The following is a 7,500-nucleotide window of genomic DNA, read 5'->3' as shown; positions in this document are numbered from 1 at the left end:
TAGGCTTATTGCTCGCTGGTTAAATAAAATACTGCAATTAACACGATGGGAAAAGTTTCTTTCTCATCATACAAGCACACACCACACCACACACATACACATATATACATTATGCATGTATGCATATGTGTGTATATGAGTATGAATCTACTATCATCTATCTATCTATCTATCTATCTATCTATCTTCTATCTATCTATCTATCTATCTATCTATCTATCTATCTATATACATATATACAAATATATATATACACACATATATATATAAATATATATATACATACATACGTATATATTTGTATGTATATATATATATATATATATATACATATATATATATATACGTACGTATATAAGCATAGATAGATAGATAGATAGATAGATAGATAGATAGATAGATAGATAGATAGATAGATAGATAGATAGATAGATAGATAGATAGATAGATAGATAGATAGATAGATAGATAGATAGATATGAATGACTTGTGCAAAGTAGAAAATATTCTGGTAACCATTGAACAAAGGATTCAATATAGTCAAATATATATTATAAGAAGGGTCAAATATTACTTCAGTGTTTCCCTCAAAGTATCTTATATGATCATACCTCAGCACTCGGTGCAATGATACACACAAATAATCTTCAAAATTAACTTCGACCTCATTTTCTAATTTATGAAATAAAAGAATTAAAATCATTATCTTATTGAGTACTATTGTGTCATAAATTTCTCGGTGACCAAAAACCACATGCGAATTTCGATTTTCTGTAGAAAACTCAATTTACATAATTTACTTTACTAAACACAAACATCTGAACATACCTGAATATTCTGTATAATACAACATTATTTTGGTGTACGACCAAGATCGAGGGATGGGGTAAATCGATAACCTCACCGAGTGCTCAACTGGTACTTAACTTATCGACCCTGAAAGGATGAAAAGCAAATTCTGCCGTAGTGGAAATTGAACTCAGAACTTAAAGATGGACGAAATGCCGCTAAGCCTTTTGTCCAGCATGCTAACGATTCTGCCAGCTCACCATACATATATATATATATATACATATATATATATATATATATATAATATATATATATATATATATTATATATATATATATATATATATATATATATATAATATATATATATATATATATATATTATATATATATATATATATATATTTGTAAAAAATGAAGTTCGAAAATGCTGCTGTATTATACAATTTTTAATTTTTATATATATACATTATAACATGTTTCAGTTCCTGAAATGAACTTTATCAAAAAAAGTTATATATAAAAAAAGACAGCTCATGCCGTCAAACACAAGAAATTCATTTATAATACACAACGGAGTCAGACATCTTAGAGTTCATGTATAGTGATATATAGTTCATGTATAGTGATATATAGTTTGAAGTATATGTTCAAAGTGTTCGATGCAGTGGCCCACGGTGGCGATACGTATTCAATACAAAAAACAGATCAAAGTGGTGGAAAGCGGTCAATACAGAAGATTGATGTTTCCGAAAGAGCGAGGAATTCATTTTTGCCTTAAGCAAATGTGATGACCCATGGTGGATGTTCGCTGGTGGTTCTTTGATGAGTTTTGTGTGAAGAGTTCGGTTTTATAATGCCTGTTAGGTGGTCAATTCAGCGTAGCGTACGTCATCAACTTTTGACCAATCGTTTCGTTAGTGGCTTTAGTCAAGTAGAACGGACGTCATCATTATTTTGACCAATCGCTGCATTATAACTGCCTCTTGTTTGTTTCCTGTTTTGACCAGTCGCTTCGTTAGTCAAGTAGAACGGGACGTCATCATTATTTTGACCAATCGCTGCATTATAACTGCCTCTTGTTTGTTTCCTGTCCTGGCCAGTCGTTCGTTAGTCAAGCAGAACGGGACGTCATGCAGATTCTGCCCAATCACGACTTATAGCTACATTAGATCTGCCCCCTGTCTGTACTTGTTAGGTGACTATTCAAGCAGAAAAGGACGTCATCAATATTCTGACTAATGACTGTCCCCTGTTTGTATCCTGTCCATTCTAGCTGAGCTAGACGTTTCAACTTGTTGGACCAATCAGAATCGGTCTGACCCTTAGCTGTATCGTATGTATCAGGGTCAGATTTGCACGAAAGAATTTTTTTCCCTTTTTTACTTAGGTATATTTCCGTCAGAGTGAGTGTCTGTTTGAAGTAGCGGTGTGGTGGAATTTTGCTTCTCCTTTTCGGAGGACTTATCTTTTGTTTTAGTATTCCTGCGCCCAGGGTGTTTAAACTTGGTCTAAATTTTTTTATGAAATATAGTTCTTTATTTTGGCGTTGTGTGATGGTTGCGTTGTCACTGAATTTATAGAGCGGGTTAGTTGTAAATTTCGGATTTACATTTCCAGCACATCTATCTATGTGTCCGCTGACCGGTATTTTGCGGTAATCAGGGTTTCTAATTTGTGATTTATGCACCGCCATCCTGTTACGTAAGCTATTTTTTGTATGGCCTATATACTGCCTATTGCAGCCTGCGCATGTTATGACGTAAATTAAGTTTTCTGATGCGCAGGTGAAGTTTGTTCTAATGGTGAACTGGTGGCCTTGTTCCAGTATAAATTCTGATCCTTCTTTCAAGATGACACAGATTCCGCAGTTGGGCCTTCCACATTTTCTAACTGCTGGTTTTGTGGTTGATGTTGATATATATATATATGCCTCACTTAGATAATTAATTCTGTTGGTAACATATAGGTTATTTTGAATCTGCTATATCTGGTCTAATATCAGAAGCAGCGTACTTCTATTTCAGAGAATATTCCAAGACATTCTTTAAAATATACACTCCGTAGAATTTGAGCACGCCACCTATTTTTCGTTCTTCTTTATCATTGTCCCATTTTAATAACTCATCAACTATCATGACGAAAGATGATATTACCCAAAATTCCTTTCCACTGCTGTAATATGCTTTGTGCTACAGACCAGTCTGGGCTGTGCATTGAAGTATAGCAGGATTATATTTTCAGACCAGTCTGGGCTGGGATAGTATTGAAGTATAGCAAGATTATATTTTCAAATCCTCCAAAGAACTTAGTTGAAAGCTAAGGCTAGGAATAGAAATTTTCTAGATATTTTAATGAAATACTTTATTATAGATTACTTTCAAATTTATCAAACTTAAATAAGATATTTGTTAGATAAAGTCAATGAATAATATGAAATAAATGAGTATTTTAACAATAACACTGATATTTACGATGTTGTTAAATATTAAAAACCGAATGCACATGAATTTATTTCGTTTTATATCTTTATTGATATTCAATATTCCATATCAAGGATAGTTGAGATTCTCATTTTTAACTTTTCCGTCCAAATATATCTCTACTCTGTTTGGTCTATTTATTTATTTATTTATTTATTTATTGTCTCAGACAAATCCTTTAAAATACTATGTAAGATTTGGATCTACATATTTTCTCGCCATTCTTCTTATTGAGGTCTCAGGGGTTAAATAAAATGATTCCTTTTGTTGATATGTCTACAAATATTTTCTGAACATACAATTTCTTTCCGCTTTGCTTCTTCCATATCAAAGGACATTTCTAAAGTAAATTCAAGCTAGTCAATAAATTCTAGCAGATTCGGTCTTTAGGTTTGGTTTTTCTTTAGTTCTTGCCCGATGAAAAGCAAATCCCGTTGAGCTTTAAAATGGAGCCTGCTTCGAAAAAGCAATATATAAGTTTCGCAATATCAACATCACCAGCAACTTCAGTAGTTGGATGTCATATTAGATTATCTAAGTAAAATAGATTATTCCTATCTAATATTTAAAAGTCTAACTGCATTTTATTGTATCCGTAACAGCAGATAATTTGGAATTCATGTAAAAGAAAATTGGACTGTGGTTTATGCTTCCCTCCAAAGTATTGCGCACTGAACAGAGCGGCGACTTGCTATTATACACTCAGTATCTTACATTATTCTGACATGATTTAGCGTTCTTATCGGTTAATATTTTCCAAGAAGACGATAACAACAACAACAATAGTAAATCATTATTATTATTATTATTATTATTATTATTATTATTATTATTATTATTATTATGTTTTAACAATGATGAGAAGGTGGATGGTGATGACGATGAGAACAAGGATTGTCCGCTCCTGTTGATTTCCGATATACTATAATCAAGTTGTTATTCATTTTAGCGGACAAATAGCAGTTGTTAATATAATATTGACAGGTTTTCCTAACATCATGCGGCATTACGCAACCATATAAACATACATATATAAATATTTTTTTCTTTTCTTTTTCAGCAACGATTCACATTACAACACGACACATAATCATGAAATAGTGAAGTTATAATAAATATCTCTTTCTCACTTCTCTCTAGTGATTACAATCGTACATACATGCATGCATATATGTGTCCATAAATGCGAGCACAAATATACCTGTCTGCATAGACGACATACACACATACATCCATACATACGTATGTATATATATATATATATAGACACACAAAGATACAGTGATAGATATATACATTTATAAATTTAAGTATGGTTGTGTGGTAAAGATATGAATATTAGTTTCCAGCCACACGATTCCCAGTTCAGACCCACTTTCTGACACTTTGGTCAAGTCTCTTCTATGCTTATCTCTTTCTTTTGATGAAGGTCTAGCGGCCGAAACTCTCTTTCTATTAAAGTTTTAAGCTTATACATCATTTCTCAGATTTTGTTTCTCCTGTGTTGTCCTTTTCATTGTCTATTGTATTGTGTGTGTGTGTGTGTGTGTGTGTGTGTGTGTGTGAGTGTGTGTATGTGTATGCGTGTGTGAGTGTGTACTTATGTGTATATGTGTGTGAGTTTGTGTGTGTGTCTCTTTGTATTTATCCAACACCACCGCTTGACAACCGGTGATATTGTGTTTACGTTCCTTTAATGATGTGGGGATAATAGTAATAATGGTACACCTATCTCACGTGAGGTGTTGTATATGCTAGTCGCTATAAATAAGGTGACGATCGTTATTATCAATTGAAAGGAACTAAACTCAGATAGAAAACGAAGCGTTAACCACCAATATTAAGTGTGAAAAAATTATATAGATTTATTCATGGTAGACGTTTCTGTCTACAAACGAATTATCACCCACTACTGTCCTATATACGGTTCTAAAAAAGGAATACCAACACACACGGCAAATAGCGATAGGGCACTACATTATTGAATTGTGACTACAAAATGGAATATTTACCGTAAAAGAAACTGGAACATGCGGATGGTTTGTCCAGACGGATACCAAAACACTGTGAGCCATTCGAAGATTCGGTAATCGCAGCTTGAAGACAAGTATGAGAAATAAAGGAAATGAACTGTGGAATGCGGTACGCGAATTACCAGTAATCCTAGAAGACATAAAGTGAAATGCGGTAAATGACAAACTCATAACAGAAGTGAAAAGAATACTGTGGTCAGGCAAAGATTGAATTCAATAAAGTATCATTTGAGCACTGAAACCAATGTTATCGACTTACACACTGTCCCGAATTTGCTGGCCTTGTGCAAAATTTGAAACTAATACATTGTCTGTCACTTCCTAAATTTTACTTCTCAGTATCACATTAGCAGCCCGGCATCTATGTACTCCATAAACGTGATAAGCGTTGCTTTAGAAACCACCGACTAAGATGTGACACTTTCATTTTGAACGCAAATTAAATATCACTGAAAAGCGCATAACAATGACATACAACAATAGTTGTCAAAATGTGCCATACCATCCAAAGCATCAGAACTTGTACTAAAATAATTAGTACAAAGTAAAACTGGTCAAACGCTTCAAAACAAGAAAATCACTTGAAATGAACTAAGTGCTAAGGAAGGGTCATTTTTTTTAAACGCTGAAAAGGCGCACGATTTGCCTAAGTTAAATTTGTTCTTTTCTACTCTAGGCACAAGGCCCGAAATTTGGTGGGAGGGAGCCAGTGGATTACATCGACTCCAGTACACAACTGGTACTTATTTTACCGACCACGAAAGAATGAAAGGCAAAGTCGACCTCGGCGGAATTTGAACTCAAAACGTAAAGACAGACGAAATACCTATTTCTTTACTACTCACAAGGAGCTAAACACAGAGGAGACAAACAAGGATAGACAAACGGATTAGTCGATTACATCGACTCCAGTGCGTAACTGGTACTTATTTAATCGACCCCGAAAGCATGAAAGGCAAAGTCGACCTCGGCGGAATTTGAACTCAGAACGTAAAGACAGACGAAATACCTATTTCTTTACTACCCACAAGGGTATAAACACAGAGGAGACAAACAAGGAAAGACAATCGGATTAAGTCGATTATATCGACCCCAGTGCGTAACTGGTACTTAATTTATCGACTCCGAAAGGATGAAAGATAAAGTCGACCTCGGCGGAATTTGAACTCAGAACGCAGCGGCGGACGAAATACCTATTTCTTTACTACCCACAAGGGGCTAAACACAGAGGGGACAAACAAGGACAGACAAACTTATTAAGTCGATTACGTCAACCTCAGTGCATCACTGGTACTTATTTAATCGACCCAGAAAGGATGAAATGCAAGGTTGACCTCGGCGGAATTTGAACTCAGAACGTAACGGCAGACAAAATATGGCTACGCATTCCGCCCGGCGTGCTAACGTTTCTGCCAGCTCGCCGCCTTAAGGAGGTTGATTATTATATATTTTATTTTACTTCTTTTTAATGTAAAAGTATTTTTAAATAACTTTCTGCGGTGGATATGGAATTGGTGAAAGGACAAACAACAGCAATATTGATGTTTTAAAAGGGTTTAAATCTACCACTCTACATAGATAGACAGCACTGAAAACTTTGCAAATACGTCACTAACTCCTTTATCCTTGCAAACATAGATATTAAATTTAAATTCATCAGACCAAGGGTTGCAATTGATAACTAATAACTTATATCTCCTCCACTAAATAAAATGAGAAAAAAAAATTTCTAGGAAATTACGGAATAATTTTGATGATCGCATGAACTTTGGAATTATAAACGGAATACCGGGTTCCAGCAATATTCGAACTCATAGCGTAGGATGACTTGAAAAACGTTGCAAGACTTTCTGTTTTCGATTTTCTGACAAGCATGCCGAACATAGTCAATCGTGGACAAAATACTTGAATAGTTCCCCTTTCAAAGTAAGCACTGTTCTAAATGACAAACTATAAAATGGAACGAAACGGTTTAAAACAGAGATAGACCCCCCACTCTCCCATGTTTCATTTTGTTGAATAATTTCTTGCTTTAAATCGCTCATCATGATATTATTAATACTTTGAACAGAATATTTCCTTGATCTGTAGAATATCAGACGAAATATTATATTTCCTTACGCGCTGATTTGAAATTCTGATTAGAATTCTAATTGTAAATAAGGTAAGTAAAACATAGAATCCCAGACAGGA

The sequence above is a fragment of the Octopus sinensis genome, linkage group LG9 (assembly GCF_006345805.1).
Source record: "Octopus sinensis linkage group LG9, ASM634580v1, whole genome shotgun sequence".
In the NCBI taxonomy this organism is placed as follows: Eukaryota; Metazoa; Mollusca; class Cephalopoda; order Octopoda; family Octopodidae; genus Octopus; species Octopus sinensis.
This window is presented reverse-complemented; position numbering follows the sequence as displayed.